Source organism: Rhinopithecus roxellana, chromosome 9, assembly GCF_007565055.1.
Source record: "Rhinopithecus roxellana isolate Shanxi Qingling chromosome 9, ASM756505v1, whole genome shotgun sequence".
NCBI classification, from domain to species: Eukaryota; Metazoa; Chordata; class Mammalia; order Primates; family Cercopithecidae; genus Rhinopithecus; species Rhinopithecus roxellana.
This window is the reverse complement of record NC_044557.1, coordinates 101,085,773-101,104,126: the sequence shown is the minus strand read 5'-3', so window position 1 is coordinate 101,104,126 and position 18,354 is coordinate 101,085,773. Positions and strand designations below refer to the sequence as shown.

General features: G+C 43.3%; 1 protein-coding gene across 7 annotated transcripts in view; it reads left to right on the top strand.

Annotated features, from left to right (window-relative positions):
* Positions 1 to 18,354, top strand: part of NSMCE2 (NSE2 (MMS21) homolog, SMC5-SMC6 complex SUMO ligase) — a 277,617-nt gene that overhangs the window by 236,206 nt on the left and 23,057 nt on the right. The window lies entirely within an intron of this gene.

Here is an 18,354-nt window from a genome sequence, read left to right as displayed (position 1 = left end):
CAGCCTGGGTGACAAGAATGAAACTCCATTTCAAAAAGAAAAGAGAGAGGGCCAGGCAAGGTGGCTTACACCTGTAATCCCAGCACTTTGGGAGGCCGAGGCAGGCGGATCACCTGAGGACCAGCCTGTCCAACATGGTAAAACCCCATCTCTACTAAAAATACAAAAATTTTAGCCGGCATGGTGGCGAGCACTTGTAATCCCAGCTATCTGGGAGGCTGAGGCAGGAGAATCGCTTGAACCCGGGAGGCAGAGGTTTCAGTGAGCTGAGATCACACCACTGCACCCCAGCCTGGGCAATAGAGCAAGACTTCGTCTCAAAAAAAAAAAAAAGAGAGAGAGAGAGAAACCAAAATCGGGAACTATCAATTGAAATATAATTACTGAATGAATGTAGTATAATTACCAATTGAAAACTATATGATTGAAACATAATCCAGTTTGTTTATTCATTTGAGTGGCTGCCATCTTTTTAGGAGGCTTTAAAGATAATCCTGGGTTAGAAAATTGATGTTGTGGGTTTATGCCAAATAACTAAAATATTTTACACCTTATTTCTTGATCAGATTGAAGTAAGAGAGTGTTATTTTTTAAGTCTTTAATTTGAGCTAAAACATCTACCATTTTGTAGTGTGTGAGAGCTACAGACAAGAGAGAGGGTAGGTACAGAACTAAGGAGGCTGGAAGTCTTTTTCCATACAGGTGTTAGGCACAGAATATAAGGAAATAAAAGGTGTTAAAAGTAAGATTTCTTTACAGTATTATAGGACTTGAAGGTTTGACCTGAAGTACTCCATTTCTCCAATATAGTATAAGTAACCACAAAATATATATATACAGTTGTTTCAGAATTTACAGCCGTAACTGTATTAGGTAACTAATTACCATAGAGATTATCATGAATGGGTTTCCAGAGATTCTTGGCATCTCTAAATGGGTCTGAATGGATTAATATTAAGGTAACCTGGGAACTCCCTTTGAACCTTTTGAGGTTAGTATATATTAAAGAGCTCCTCCTCAATAAAAGATTGCCATATTCAAGAACTATCATAATTATGGGTGAGGTTTTCTAGCACAAGGAAAATCATTTTTTAAAACTGTTTGCTTTGGTGAGACTAACATTTGAAGAAATAGTACTGGCCATTTTTCCAGGTTGTATAGTCACTTTTAAGAGGCAGGCATCATCCAAAGACTTCTCGTTGGACTTTTTTTTTTTTTTTTTTACAGATTATTAAGTTATGACATTGAAATTGACAGTCAGAATCATGTCCACAAGGAACAATATTCTAAACTTGATGTATGAATCTTCATGATGCCTCTGTCTTTAGAAATTTGTGTGTGTGTGTGTGTGTGTGTGTGTGTGTGTGTGTCTTTAGAAAATTTTTGAATTATTTATGAGGTCATGGGATGGAGCTAAATATAATAACTGTATTCTCCATTTAAGAATCAATTTCTATGCCTGTCTCATCAGTGTCTAGTGAAAGAGAACAAAAGAAAGGTATATAAAAGCACATGGAGAGCTATGAATGTGCAAATGACTGAGCACCTCGAGGGAGTGGATTGGGATTTGTGCCAGGCACAAGGAGTATCTTAACACAGGTTTTCACTGGAGTAGATCTGGACACCAAGGCCTGCTGGTTTCAGAATTTGCTGCCAAGCCAGAGGATGAGTAGTTCTCTCATGAAAGCCCAACTCAGGGATTTTCAAAAATGTAGTCTTGAGGATTCTCCACATGATTCACAGGCTGGTGCACAAATTCTCAATGTGTAGTGTTTCATTTCTGGCATGAATCAGTGATTTGCTATCCATCATCAGCGTTTCATCAGAAACAGTAGCAACCTTTTCATTCATTCCTGTCATCTGGGTCTCCACTTTGTTTTTTTTTCTGTTCTATTTTTAGTGGCAGGGGAGTTATAATCTTAAAATGTCACAGCTAGAAATAATATCCAAGGTCATTTAGTCCCAACCCTCTCAGAGATGAGGAAACGTCTAGTCCCTGTTTCAGTGAGACCTGAAGTCAGGACTCCTGGCCCCCGGCTCAGCACCTTCTTGGCTGCCTGCATCAGGCCTGTCCCATTAGACAGTCTGCAGACCAAGAAAATGTGAGAGGCACTGTCCAGACTCATTCAAGACTGAGTTGTGACCAAGACAGCTACTGTATTAGTTAAGATGTGGAGAAAACCACCCTTGAATCATGTTGCAGCAACATCAAGGCAGGGCCTCATGCTTTGTAAAATCCCCACCTAGGAAACCAAGATCCGAGTGACAGCAAGACCAGCCTGACCTCAGTCCCCAGCGGCAGGGCATCCTTCCTTACCAGGTTATCTCGGTGAGACTGTAATTAGGATGTTCTTGGATGTGTTTAAAACCTGGCACAGCCTTGCAGTTTCAGCCCAGGTCCTTTCAATCTGGGGACAGCAAGAGCTCCCACTACAGGAGCTTTTGGCTGTGAGCAGGGCTCATATCAGCTTGGCTCTTCAGAGCTGTCACAAAACCTGGAGGCTGCCATTGTTTTTTGATATCCTGTTTCCTTTCTTTTTAGTTACCAAGATTTCCTTTTGAACAAGCATCATATTTTGTTTATATTGAGGGTTAGGTGTTTATGTTGATGTTTTAGTTGGAATCCACTTCTGCCTTTGGTTATAGACAACCTCATTGCCAGCAGATCTTAGTCCTCAGCAACACACCTGTCTAGCTTGTTCCGATGTCCTGGGACAAACCTTGAGAGTCTGGGAGCCCTTTTTAATCTTGTGGCTCCATCACAGTAGAGAGAATGATAAGTATGGCCTCTGGGATCAGACTTAATAGCTGCCTGGCAAATATCAGGCCAGTTTACCTCTCTGTACCTTGGTTTCCTCATCTGTAAAATGCGGATAATATTTGCAACCTGCCTCATAGAGTTGTTGTGAGACACATTGTGAATTAATTCACACAGTGTTCACTCAGTTCAAGGACTGGTAGATAGTTGGCACTCAGTAAACTGACAGGTGGCTATGGAGGTCGTGGTGGTGGTACCATGTAGTAAGAGTGGTTGGGTTTTTTTTTGTTTTGTTTTGTTTTTTTGGTTATTATCACTTCTCTCCAGCCCCCTCCGAAAGAACCATCATTACCTAGAACCATTGACCCTAAGGTTGGGAGTTAAAGCCAAAGCTGGTTAAGCTACAGGAGGAAGGAAGATGACCTAGGAATGGGAGGGAACGGGTAGCCTTACAGATTTGGGGTGTGTCGCTTTCAGAAGGATGGAAACAAGGCTGCCTTCTTGTTAGGAGAAAACAGAACTAACTTTATCTTTTTCCTTTTCCTTTTATTTTATTTTATTTTATTTTTTATTTTATTTTATTTTTTTTTTTTTTTTTGAGACAATCTCTCTCTGTCACCCAGGCTGGAGTGCAGTGGGACAATCTCGGTTCACTGCAGCCTCCATCTCTCGGGTTCCAGCAATTCTCCTGCCTCAGCCTCCCAAGCAGCTGGAATTACAAGCATGTGCCACCACACCCAGCTAATTTTTGTATTTTTAGTAGAGACGGGGTTTCACCATGTTGGCCAGGCTGGTCTTGAACTCCTACCTCAAGTGATCCACCCACCTCGGCCTCCCAAAGTGCTGGGATTACAGGTGTGAGCCACCATGCCCAGACCCCAGAACTAGTTTTTGGACACACCATGAAGAAGTGCGGAAGTCTCCTGCCCCCTTGACAATCTCCAACCTCAGGGAGGAAGGCTACCTTTAGAGAAACACAGATCTGCTCTGAGGAATGCATGGGTCAAAAATAAGCTCACACCTGGGCAACTCCAGATTTCATTCCATGCCTAATTACATGTATTTCTTAGGCCTTGAATGTACACTAGGTTCTAAAGAAAACAATTTAGAGCTAGCTCTTCCCAATAAGAAGCAGGAGGGGTGGGAAGCCAGAGGCTTTGGGGGAGAGATGGTCACCCGACATTGCCTCTCACAAGCATGTGGCCTGGAGCACTTACCTCTCTCTAGGCCCCAGCTGTGAAGTGCAGGGTTTGAACTAGATGACCACAGCTCCTTTCAGTTTTAATGTAATGCAGAATCCACTGAAAGAGAAACTCAAACCTTTACGTATTAGATTTTTGTGTTACCACCTCTTTCACACATATGATGTGAAAAAGGTGGTATCGTATCATATATTAAGAAAGAAAGGTGACCGGGCGTGGTGGCTCATGCCTGTAATCCCAGCACTTTGGGAGGCCAAGGCAGGCAGATCACGAGGTCAAGAGATCAAGACCATCCTGGCCAACATGGTGAAACACCGCCTCTACTAAAAATACAAAAATTAGCCAGGCATGGTGGCACGCGCCTGTAGTTACTCGGGAGGCTGAAGCAGGAGAATTGCTTGAACCCGGGAGGCAGCGGTTGCAGTGAGCCAAGATTGCGCCACTGCACTCCAGCCTGGCAACACAGCGAGACTCTGTCTCTAAAAACATAATAATAATTGGCCTGGCACAATGGCTCACGCCCGTAATGCCAGCAATTTGGGAGGCTGAGGCGGGTGGATCACAACGTCAGGAGATCGAGACCATCCTGGCTGACACAGTGAAACCCCATCTCTACTAATACAAAAAATTACCTGGGCGTGGTGGCAGGCGCCTGAAGTCCCAGCTACTTGGGAGGTTGAGGCAAGAGAATGGCATGAACCCGGGAGGCGGAGCTTGCAGTGAGTCGAGATAGTAGCACTGCACTCCAGCTGGGGCAACAAAGCGAGACTCCATCTCAAAAAATTAAAATAATAATAATAACAATTTTAAAAAAGGTTTCTCATAATTTTGAACAAGTCATTAGATGTCTGTGACTGTTTCCTCACCTGTAAAATGGTTATCAGTACTCAGGGCCCTCCCTCATAGGGTGCTTATGAACATTAGATAATAAAAACATTATAAAGCACTGTGTAAATGTCAAGTACTGGGTAATGGGGAAGAGTAACCGCAGGCAGGGTAGGAAAACCTAGCATGGGAAAGATGAAAACTATAGATTTTCTCCGACCTGAAGTTTAAAAACCATCTTTTTGTTTGTTTGTTTGTTTTTTACAGAAAATAACCAGATTCTTTGTATACACTTTTCTCTTAAAGCTTCAGAATAGCACAGTTTGGGGACAGCCTTCAAAATCAGACCACATTGTTAGAAGTTACTTCACTGCTTCAGAACCCAAATCCCCTGCAAGGAATGTAAGAGCAGCTTACTTTCTTTCAAATTCCAGTCAGCGGTAAAGTTTCAGTGTATAGCATGGTCCACTTCTTGCAATCACAAATTTACTTGCAGGGGTAAAATTTTGGAAAGAGCAGTGGAAGAAGTCTGGTCTCCAGGGCACTTCTTGTAAACTTCAGTCAGATATGGCCTGTGCAAGGGCAAACAGTAGTTCCATATTTCATTTATTTGGCACTTTCTCTAAGGAGATCAAAGCTGCTTTGTAGACTTAATCTATTTAATTCTCACAACATCCCTGCCATGTAAGTAACTGCTATCACCCTCCCTCTGCTGATATAAGCCCACAGCCAGATATGAAAACTGGCTTTTCAAGGGCACAAGCAAATCGACATCAAGAACAGGAGTTGGACTCTAAATTTTATTTATTATCCTCTTCCCATTTAAATAAATTCTCCTAAATAAAGCAAATTTGAGAATTCTTTATTTTGCCAGTCACCAATGAATGCTAAGCCAAAATCTGAGAATTCTATAAAGGGCATACTTTTGTCTCTAATTCATAGATTCTTAGAAAATTGGCAGATTTGCTGAGCCTTCCTCTTCACTGTTAGATATTCTAGAAATTTTGAGCTTAGATACATGAGCTAGTAAGACCATGCTAATAGTATTGCATGGTTTATGGAGTCAAATATACCTGGGCCTGGTAGCTCTGTGAACTTCAGTTTTCATTAAAATGTGAATAATACAGTACTCTCATCAGAGTTATGTCAATTAAATGGTGTAATGCCTATAAAATAGTTAGCATAGAAGCTGGTGCACAGTAAGCCCTCAGTAAATAATAGCTATCATATTACAAAACAAACAGGCTCTTAGGTTAGTTCTTTCCTTGTTCAGATTTTCACTGAATATTTAAGCTCTCGTCAAGCTAATCCAGATACATTACAGGTTTTCTTTTAAACAGAATGCTTCGTATGTGTTATAGCAAGCTTGCTCCATTTTCCTTTCCCCTTTCCCCTTCAGTGTTCCATTTTGGTTACAAGAAGCTTGCTCAGGGAGAGGTTCCTGCACTTTAGCTTGAATTTCTGTCAAAACAAGATTACCTCTTTAGTTGACCCTATGAGAAGCCATTTAGTCTTATGAACCAACCTTTGATTTCAAAATTATTTAAGTTCTCCTGAATGTGGTAAGCTACCCTGCAATGTGCTTGGAAATCATCCAGTTTGTGACTTCCTCAAGAGAGACGGATAAGATGATCTAATCAGTTTCGGAACTTGGAAGAGACAAGTTGTCTGAGTGGAACACTGAGCTGTGAACCCGGTATCATAGACATTGATTGTTGCCAGTGAGCTTCATTCCCAAATGGGGGACCCATACAGAAAATAAAGGTGTCCTGGGCCCCACTCCAGACCTACAGAATCAGAATCTCCAAGAGTGGACCTGAGAATCTAGATTCTCTTTTTTCTTTTTTTAGAAACAGAGTCTCACTCTGTCACCCAGGCTGAAATACAGTGGCATGATCGTGGCTCACTGCAGCTTCGACCTCCTGGGCCCAAGTGATCCTCCCCATTCAGCCTCCCAAGTAGCTGGGACTGCAGGCACATGCCACCATGCCTGGGTAATTTTTTATTTTTTATTTTAGAGACAGGGTGTCACTAAGTTGCCCAGGTTGGTCTTGAACTCCTGTCCTCAAGTGATCCTCCTGCCTCAGCCTCCAGAGTCACTGAGATTACAGGTGCAAGCCACCACGGCTTGCTATATTTCTTTCTCATGTAGTTTTCCTTGTGGTTCTGATACCACCAAGTTTGGAACCACTGCGAGGCCATTTTCCAGATGAAGAAAATAAGGCCCAAGGAGAGGAGCACCTCCTCCAAGATCATTGGCATGCTGAACTCGTGAATGGCAGAGGCCTGCCCAGAGCTCAGGTCACCCTCACAGTCAGTGCAGGTTTTTTTCCACTACTCCTTCATTCTCCTGGGTCTGCTGTTGACTCAGGATAAACAGACAAAGTTGTCTGTGTCTGTACTTTCTCATCTGTATTGTAGAGATAATAACTCCTGACCTTAAAGGGCCATTGTGAGGTTAAATTAGTTAAAGGGTGTTCAGTTCACTTTGTCCTTTACTCAGAGTCTGTTCTTTAGACAACTGAAAGGGTGCTAAATTAAGCCATTTTGCAGAGAGGTCTGAGTCATCTAGTGGCAGCTGTCTGTGCCTCACTGGAGGTGCTTTGATCATTGTCATCTAAATGCATGCGTTAAGTACTATCTGTAGCACAGCGCTCCAGGCTGTGCTGAGTTACCCAGATAATGGTCTCTGCCCTTGAGAACAGCGCAGAGGCAAGGGACATAAAGGTTATTCACACAGCAACAGAATAGGGGATCCATCAACACTGAATTCAGAGAGCCTAGGAACGTGGGGACACCCATTCTGTGCCCCTGGCTTAGAGAACCAAAGTGCTGCAGCTCAGGTCACATGGCACACTGAGAGCAGGACGTGTGACCCACCCAGGCTGAGTCCTTCCCACCTCCCCCTGCTGGAGGGGAATTGTTTTTCTCACCAGTTGGAACATAGCAAGTGTCCATTATAGTCAATCTGGAAAGGCTTTAGTTTGGAGTTGGTTTCAAGGATGTCTTGAAATGAGGCCGTTAGAGCTCAGAGGATGGTGGGCAGACTATGTGTATGAAGGACTGGGCCAAAAAAGATTCTGAAGTATCCTTTTTTTTTTTTTTTTTTTTTTTGAGACAGAGTCTCGCTCTGTCACCCAGGCCGGAGTGCAGTGACCTCCCAGGCTCAAGCAATCCTCCCACCTCAACCTCCTAATAGCTGGGACTACAAGATGTACATCACCACATCCAGCTAATTTTTTATTTTTTTGTAGAGGCGGAGTCCCACTGTGTTGCCCAGGCTTATCTCAAACTCCTGGCCTCAAGCAGTCCTCCCGCCTCAGCCTCCCAAATTGCTGGGATTACAGGCTGAGCCACAGTACCTGACCTAATTGTGAAGTATCTTGAAGCAATCTGGAAAGAAGTCTTGAAGCAGTGGATATGGTTCTTGAGGGTGTTTTGTACCACAGAGCAAAGTCCCAACAGGACTCTGAGAAGGAAGCCACCCACTCAGAATTACTGCCGAGGGAGGGGCTGTAATGACACATGATGGAGTGAGGAGGTATGGGAAGCTGCTCTGGAGGGTTAAGGAAATCATTGCCACCATTTTTAGACAGCGATTATGTGCTAAGCCCCGTGTTTAGCATTTTACATAAAATGCCTTTATCCTCAGAACAGCCGTAACAGACAGGTATTTTCATCTAGACAGGTGTTTCCCCTGTGCGTATGACAAAACACACTCGTTGTAGGTAACTTGCTCAAAAACACAGAGGGGCTGAAGAAGGCAGTATTTAAGACCCTGCTGGATCCTTCCAAATCTGTCTGCTACACCTTAAGCCCTCTCCAAGAATATTAGGGATAGTTATGGATAGCCAGCCAGGAGGTAACTCAAAATTTTCACTATTGTCTATAAACAAACAAAGGAGCAAAATGGGGGGTGATACTCCATACAGTGTGGTGGAGGGGAAACCACACAAGCTCTCTCTGTTCTGAATTATGCCCAAGAAAGGATGAGCAGAAAATGACTAAGGTTCCTTGTTTGGCAGATCATTGACCTGGTGACGTGACCCAGTGAGATAGAGGGGAGGAAGGATCTCCAAAGGAAGATAAGCATATGTCATTTATAGTAAGAGTTACTGATGATTAGGGTGTTTAAGAACTAGGCATTGCTCAACCAAAGGGGAAAGTTCAAAGTGAATAGGTAAGTTGGTGTGTCATCTAAAGAGATGATGTAGTGTCATCGAGTGAGATAGAGCCTCAGAAAACATCACTTTTGGATCTGTGTACATATGGCATTGTACTAAGACACTGTAGCATGGAAGTGAATAGATAAGAATTAGAAAAATTACAAACTAGGAGAGGACAGATGTTATCACACCACACTTTGTAACAAAGGGAGAAGAGTAGGGAAAGTTAAGCCTGACAGGACCCCACTCCCAGTAGAAAGGGACCATTGATATGGCTTTGAAGATAGGAAGGACAGAGCATTGTGGCAGAATGTAAAAGCAAACACCTCTAGTATCATGGAATCCAGGGAAGAAGGTAAGGAAAGGAAGAGACCTGTGAGCATTTTATTATGTGCTGGGCATATGAAAATCAATTACTCAGTTAAATTCAATTCAATACTCAGTTAAATACTCAGTCCTTACAGTAGTCCTGCCAGGTAAGTCTTGTCCCATTTTACAGAGAGGGAAACTAAGACTCTGAGAGGTCGTCATTTTCCCAAGATCAAACAGCTAGGGGAAGCAGGATTGCCCCAGGTCTGACTCTGAATCCCTTGCTTCTGCCACACTGCTTCAGCCAGAAGTTGGAGAAGGGGAAGGAGGATTGGTTATACGCAGAGTCAGAAGCTATGAGAGGGTGATGAGGATCAGAGTGGATATGGAGAAGTGATGAGGATATGGGTGGCTTTGTTGGGTGATACTGCTGCAGAGTAGAAATGGGAGAAGTTGACCACAAGGAAATTCACATGGTTGGGTTCACAGTTTCATCTGCCATGTGTGGCATTTTACTACCTGGTATATGGAAGATTAAATGTTAGCTGCTTTTAATTCTCTCTTTGGAGAACTGTGAGTTCCTTTTTGAACAAATTCTTTGCAACCCACTTTTAGTCTACATAGTTGGGCTTCCAGGTTGATGCATCTTCAGATTATAGTTCCAAGAAAAATACTCACACCAGTGGGTGGTTTTTCACATTTTTAAACTGATCGTCCTGTTGGCAACATAGACATTCATCCATTCATTCCCATCTGGGAACTATGGGAATCTTCTCCTCCAGCTAACACTGTGATTTGGTCATCTGTGTTTAGTAATATCCTAACATCTGATCTTCTTGCCTTTTTGGGTGACATAGGCTTCTTATTGTTTGTGAAATTATGGGTTTGCATGAATTGCAACTAATGGTAGAGGTCTTTGAAAAAATAATTATAATTTGAGAAAATGGGGTTAGCCTATATTAAGTTTCTGTAGTCTTGAGGTATGGAAAGAAGAATGGGCAAACATTTACCCTTTAAAGTAAGTTAAGAGTCCATAGCACAGTAAGAAGTCTGTTTCCTCTCACTGGGAAAACATATTCCAGCCACTGATTTAGCTTCTGTTATTGTTGCTGACTTGCAACCCTACTCCCCCTCTAAGTCTATGACAGGTCTGAACATAATTCTTCTTTGTAGTCCATTGACTCTTATAAAATAATGCTGTGATTATAAGGTTTCCTGAATACAATTTTCAGAATGTTAGTAATAACCACATTGCACCTGGTACCTGCCATACTTGGGTAATCATCTCTGTTGCTCAATTTACTTAATATTCGTCATAGTGAAACATGTTTTCATCACTTGAAATCCAAATTTTATTTGCCAGATTACTAATGGCACCTATTTCTGTAACATAAGGTAGAATGTTGTGCAAGTTTGACTTGCAGATACTGTATGTTGACTCTTGAAAACAACAGGTTTGGCCGGGCGTGGTGGCTCACGCCTGTAATCCCAGCCCTTTGGGAAGCCGAGGCAGGCGGATCACCTGAGGTCAGGAGTTTGAGACCAGCCTGACCAACATGGAGAAACCCTGTCTCTACTAAAGATACAAAAATTAGTGGGGCGTGGTGGCAGGCGCCTGTAATCCCAGCTACTCGGGAGGCTGAGGCAGGAAAATCGCTTGAACGTGGCAGGCGGAGGTTGCAGTGAGCTGAGATCGCACCACTGCCTGGGCAAGAGCGAAACTCCATCTCAAAAAAAAGAAAGAAAGAAAGAAAAGAAAGAGAGAGAGAGGGACTGAGGGAGGGAGGGAGGGAGAGAGAGAGAGAGAGAGACAAGAAAGGAAGGAAGGAAGGAAGGAGGGAGGGAGGGAGGGAGGGAAGGAAGGAAGGAAGGGAAAAGAAAGAGGTTTGCCTGGAGATATCAGTATAAGGAGTCATTTGAATTGACAAAGTATTCATAAAAATTTCTGTTTCTTTTTAAGATAGTCTGATTCCTCTCAGGATAAAATGTTGATAATGATTGAAAGGATAAAGCATTTAAAACTGGAATGGATTTTTGATACTAGAGAGAGTACCCTCCTTCTAATTCTCATCCCTTTTCAGGCTGGAGAGGAAACAAGGTGGAGAAAGATGGTATACATGATGTGACCTCCCAGGTCACATAGCTGACTAGTGGCAGAGCCAGGAACTTTCAGTGATTCTGGTGCTGTTTCCACCAAAGCAGCATTTTCTTCTAAATGGCAGTCGTCTTGAAGGCACTGTCTTTTTCTATCTAGATGTTGGGTGGGAAAAAAAAAAACTGCATTTTATATAGACGCTCTTGGGAACATTTCTCATACAGTGAGATCAACAGAATGCAAAAATTTCTTCCTGCAGGATCTCCCAAAGTCCTCTTGGCTTGAATTTTCTTCTCACTTTTCTTTTGAAAAGCTTTGTTCCTTTTGCACCTTGGAAAAATAAATCTTGTTTGTCCTGACAGCAGTGTGCAAGCATCTATTGCATCGAAATTCCCAAGTGGAGTAAAAAAACCAATGGTCCTTTTCTGAATTTCGTTAGCAGTAGCAACAAACATTTCATCATAACCTCAGAAGCAATACAGAGAAGAAAAGAAAAATCAAGTTAGCAATTACAGCTAACATCGTGTAAGATGAAAGCCTGGCATTATAAAATCCTTACTGTTGTAAACTCTACTTTACTTCTGGATCTGTCTGCAGGCAGCCTAACCTTTCAAAATTTGAATCTGTTGTCAGTAGTTGGGTTATAAATGAAATTTATGGCCGGGCGCGGTGGCTCAAGCCTGTAATCCCAGCACTTTGGGAGGCCGAGACGGGCGGATCACGAGGTCAGGAGATCAAGACCATCCTGGCGAACACGGTGAAACCCCGTCTCTACTAAAAAAATACAAAAATCTAGCCGGGCGAGGTGGCGGGCGCCTGTAGTCCCAGCTACTCCGGAGGCTGAGGCAGGAGAATGGCATAAACCCGGGAGGCGGAGCTTGCAGTGAGCTGAGATCCGGCCACTGCACTCCAGCCTGGGCGACAGAGCGAGACTCCGTCTCAAAAAAAAAAAAAAAAAAAAAAAAAAAATAAATGAAATTTATTCTAGGAGTAATAAATATGGTATACATGATGAAACTGAATGATTATGGAAAAGGTTTCTTGACAAGGACTGAATTAAGCTATTATGGTGCTTCTGGCAGCATCTCAGTTTAGGCCAAATATTTCTAAAGGATTCCCTGAAAACTAAATTCAAGCTCTGCCCTAGATTTACAATTGACATGAAGGTCAAGGATGAGCAGGCCAGGGAGAGCACAAAGTGCCTCATCACAAGATGTGCCTTACCCTGAGACATCCTGTCAAAACTGTTCTGTGTTGGTAATTCACATGGGGCGAGGATACGTTTTAAAAAGCCTCTGGCACCTCACTGCTGTTGGAGGAAGGGTCACTGCTCTGCAATGTCTTCTGTCAGGTCTGCCTTGAGTCCTGTCCACCCTCAACTTTCTCTCCTCAGCTTACAGTTCTCCAAATGCACCTGGTCTCTCTATCCTTGGGGGCAGGAGTGACCTCCCCACACTGCTTGGGACGGTCCTTTTCCTCAGGAGTCCACTGCAGAAGCTCACAGAATTTATCCCATGTATGCTAATGGCACTGTCTGCCACAACACTAGACTAGAGTCCTCTGGATTGGGGGCTCTGTCTTATTTATCTTGGTTTATGCAGAACCTACGAAACATGAAAGGCACACAGTAGTGGTGGGTGCGTGGTTGGAAGAGGAAGCATGCAGGCAAGCTTCTGTGTAGCTTACATTTCAGAAGACATTTAAATAATCATAATCCTGGGAAAATATTAAGTAACATTAGAAAAGCTATACCTTCAGATGCTTCTATTCCATAGTGTATCATCATGGACATAATGAGGCATTTGTACATATCATTAGAATTGCTGCCTTCAAATCCCTCCACTAAGAATGGCAGAGTGGCAGCCGTGCTTTCTCTCACACTTTTGCCTTTGCTCATCCTACTTCCTTCTCCTTCAGGATTCCTCCCACTGTCACTGTGCCTCCAGTCATTTTAAGAAGCCCCTGGTGAGTTCTCATGGCCCCTGAGCTTGCCTCTCTCCTGGTGCCTGTCACACTGTGCCACAATCGTGGGTTTCCTTGTCTATTTCAACCCCATCCTCTGTGCCTAGGAAATGGGAGGTGGTCAGCAGACATTTACTAAATGAAAGTTGCATGAGTCATACCTTGGGCTCCTGAATGAGGAAGAGAAAATAAATTTTCTTTAAATTTTGCTCCTGATCCTGGGAAACCATAAGCCTCCAACACTGTAGTTTTTTAATACAGCGTGACGTTTGACCATATTTAGGGCTATAAGTTTGAGTTATCCAACCACTGTGAAAATGCCACTCGGCTGTCATTGTGAAACTAGGTTAAAGTTTCAAAGCCAATGCTCTTTACCGTTTAGTGACAATGGTTAGTTACGTTTCTTGGCCATCTTTATATTACTTCTGAAAAATAAAATAACTGAATTAGCTCTGAAAAATATGAGAAACAAGTCCTATTTTTAGTATTCCCTTCTCATCTATAAATCTGTTGTATATTGAACATATTTGACTGCATTTTATTCTTTTTACTTGTTCCTGCTTTGCCATTTTGATCTCCTTAGATGCCGAATTATATTTTTGGAATGAAACAGTCATCAGCTTTTTTATCATTAGCTATTTTACTATTTAATTTAGAATAAAGCACAGAATGATAAAATTAGATACAAGAGGCCACTATGTGTCATCAAGTAACCTAATCTACTTTTGGTAACGAAAATAAAATTCTCTTTAAATAATTGCTAGCTCATTTTGAACCAGCTTTGTTCAGATGAATAGCCCTCAGTCTGGGTGAAGAGGATGAGAAACTCATCTCTCCCTCACAAGGTCTTTCCGACAATTAAAATTATCCTTTTCTTAATTTCATTCTATTGCTCCTAATTATGACCCTGATAATTAGTGTGCTAATTACATCCCTTGTATAATTTCTCTGCCTCCTTGATATTCACCCTTCATTTATTTTTAGCCTGCCTCCTTTATTTGCTCCTGAATTCCCTGCTTACCTGTTCCCTCACTGGGCATGTGGTTGGGGGCCTCAAATTGAGAGAGAGGCTTTCCCAATCACTTTAACCAGTCGCCTCTCCATATTTTTTTTCTTTTGTCTTAAGGCGATTTTTAGCTAAGGAATAAAAGTGTAGTTAGAGTAACTGGAGAGCCGCAATCCAGCCTTGTCCTTCTACGATGCTGCGGGAGGGGCACTCATTACTTGGTGCGGGCTCACTACCTACTGCAAGACCCAGATGTCATTCACATGCCAGGTTGCAGATTATGCTAGTGACCCAATAGCATCATCTTCATTATGGGGTGAGGAAGGTCACTATTTGGGAGCTTTATGTTTTCCTGTAGAATTCATAAAGCAAGTTCTGAGAATCTTTTTCTTCTTTTTCTCCTTTCTTGTTTCCTCTGTTTTGTCCCGCTTATGACTGCAGGTAGTGTGTACACTGTAGTGCTAGGAGTCAGGCCCCTAGGCTTTGAAAATAAAAAGCAAGATCAACCAGTCACCCTGCCTTGCCCTTTCAGGAACTATTTCCAGAGTTCTCCTTATGTGGTTTTTGTTACTGCGTTGATTCATTTATTAGTGTTTTTTTTCCTCTAATAAGGGCAAAACACTTGATCCCATCTTCACAGTATCCTAAAGATACAGAGAAGAAGAAAGTGATAGCCTACAGGAAATTTGACACCTATCCCCCAATTTATGGCAGAGCCAAGGTCCAGACTTAACCTACCCTCCGGAAGTCCATTCTTGTATGAAACTACAGTACAGTTCTCTCTGGGTCTTGCAGAGCACTCCTTTACTCCTTTGCAGAACAGGTAGAGGGTGGGCAGAACCAATTTGAAGCCACTAAGGACCCTTTAGGATTGAGAGTCCATGTGCAATGCGCTGGGATGGGGATCTAGAAATGGAAAAAAAGAAAAAAGAAAAAAGACCTATCTCTGCCCATGGAGCTTACAGATTAGTGGGGTAAACAGCCACACAAACAGATAATTATGAATGATGCGTTTGATATGTTCATTGCCTCGGGTGGTGGGGGGGGTTAAAGGGAGACTCCTGGGGACTCCTGAGAAGTGTTCCTAGAGGAAGGCAGTGGCCTTGATAAAACGCCCTCATGGACTGCTTCTCAGCACTCTATTTCTGTGTGGCACAGCCTAGGCTCATAGACATCACATTCTCTGTGGTTCTACTTGTGCTCACTCGGAATTGTCACCTGCCCTGGAATATGTGAGCTTTCGGTGAGAAAGAACATCTGTCCCTCTTGACACCTTTGGGTGTGGGTAAGGAAAAGAGTAAATGTTCCATGCTAAGCATATTGTTAAGCGCTGCGAATGTCATGAAGGAGGAAGTTTGAAAAGTGTGATTTCTTCATGTTTACAAAATGAACAAATGACTCAGATCTGTTGTACACATTCACAAGAGCTGTGTCCTAAGCTGATCCTGATTTTGAAGTCACGTGTCTTCCTTTGCATGTGGGGAGGATTTTAAAGAGGATGGAAAGTGGACAAGGAGGGGGTGGGTGAGAGGAAGGAAGGCTTAGAGGCAAGGACTTTGTTCTAGGATGCTGACTCAGTGATGCCTTCCCTTGGGCTCTGCAGAAATAAAGATTTTCCTCATCTTTTAGCTCCTTCCTTCCCTCCTCCCTCTTTCCCTCCCTCTCTCTCACTTTCATTTTATTTCTTCCTTCCAGTCAGCAGGATTTTGTGGGGTATGTTTTCTGTTAGGCTAACTTCAGACAAGACCCTGAAAACTAAGTACAGATGTCATCACAGATCAGTGTCCCTTACTCTTGGAAGTTCAGGCAGCCCTGCCCTGATTGTCTCTGACCACTTTGCCAGGCTGTGGAACTGAGCTACATTTTGGGGGTTTCACCCACATTGTTGTTGACAGGATTGTTAGGATTCACTAGATTTGCACCCTCAGACTTTGATCTTTTTAATTTCTTACGGATTGAATACCCTTTTGGGATTGTTCTCCTGACTTTTTTTTTTAAACATGAGTACATTGTGCCACTAGAAAGAAGAATGTTTAAACGGATCCAAAATAAATCTTGATACTCTCTATCAAATGCATGTAAAAAGGAAAAACAAGCATGTTTCATTAACACTAAGATTCCAGGGCATCTGGTAATGATGGCGCTGAGTATATCCTATGCGGCGACATATGTGATTAGATTCGGGGTCAGTGGGTGGGGGGACGTACTCCAGTCATTACAGTTTTGAGGACAGTGCTGGGCACCGACAGATGTGACAACTTATAACACAGGTATTTCCTCCTTCACTGCACTTTATCCCAAAATGGACATCTTCAGAGGTTATTTGCCTTTTATCCTTAAAGGATTTGAGAAGCTTTCAGAAACAAATGATGATACCAGGGCTAGATGTATTCTGTTATTCAAGTCTGACATTCTCTACAAGTATTTTGTTATTGTTTGTCTAGGCCTCTGAAATTAGAAGAGACAGAAGAAAACATATTATATAAATTTAAAATACGAATTAGCCAGGCGTGGTGGCATACGCCTATAGTCCCAGCTACTCCGGGACCTGAGGTAGGAGAATTGCTTGAGCCCAGGAGGTCAAGGCTACAGCAAGCCCAGATTGTTCCATTGCACTCCAGGCTGGGTGACAGAGCAAGACCCTGTCTAAAAATTAAAAAAAAAAAAAAAAAAAAAAAAATTATAACATACAACCTTGTAAGGGATCCAAGAAGTTTAAAATATTACAACTGCTTTTAAGATAATACATCTAGAAAATATAAGGGATTGAAATGGTGTCACAGACCCTGTCTTACCCAAAATTGAAACGTTGCAGTTTTAAAGTTGAGCAATTGTCAATCTTAAAGTTCCCTTTTTTACTATGATGATCTCTGGACTTTATTTCATCATTTGTTTCAGTTTGACTAATTGAATAAACAAATCTATCCACCCTCATTGCCATCAGTCCTACTTACCTCATCAGTATTACTTGGTCTCATGAAGAGTACTAGATATAAAAAACTCAAGCTAAATCATTACTCTCCAAATATCTCAATCTTGATTCCCCTACTCCTAGTGCAAATATGCAGTAGTCATGTCACCTGCACAGGATGGACTGCAACGTTTCATCATCTATTCCTTCAATCTTTCTTCTATATACCATTGTTTAAGATGAATCATGGCTGGTCGCGGTGCCTGTAAGCACAGTACTTTGGGAGGCCTAAGTGGGCAATCACCTGAGGTCAGGAGTTCGAGACCAGCCTGGCCAACATGGTGAAACCCGTCTCTACCAAAAATCCAAAAATTAGCCAGGCGTGGTGGCGTGTGCCTGTAATCCCAGCTACTTGGGAGGCTGAGGCAGGAGAGTCACTTGAACCCAGGAGGCAGAGGCTACAGTGAGCCAAGACTGCACCACTGCACTGCAGCCTGGCCTACAGAGCAAGACTCCATCTCAAAAAAAAAATAATACAATTGTACTGAGCTGACAATGGGCTAGCAGCCCTCACTCTCGGCGCCTCCTCGGCCTTGGCGTCCACTCTGGTGGCACTTGAGGAGCCCTTTAGCCCACCACTGCACTGTGGGAGCCCCTCTCTGGGCTGGCCGAGGCTGGAGCCAGCTCCGTCTGCTTGTGGGGAGTGTAGAGGGAGAGGTGCGGGCAAGAACCCGGGCTGCAGTGCAGTGCTCACAGGCCAGTGTGAGTTCTGGCAGGCACCCGCACGGGCTTCGGCGGGACTGCACTAGGAGCGGCAGGCCACCAGCGGCCCAGGGCAGTGAGGGGCTTGGCACCCGGGCTAGCAGCTGCGGTGGATGAGCCAGGTCCCCTACCAGTGCTGGTCCTCCAGTGCTGGGCTTGCGTTCTCCAACTCTTGAGCTCTCACCCTCTTGAGCTCTCACCGGGCCTTAGCTTCCTCCTCGCGGGGCAGGACTCACAACCTGCAGCCTGCCATGCCTGGAATGCCCCTGCCTCAGCTCCCGCGCAGCCCGAGCCTCCCCCATGAGCACCGCCCCCTGCTCCCCTGGTGCTGGGGCCCATCAACTGCCCAGGGTGTGAG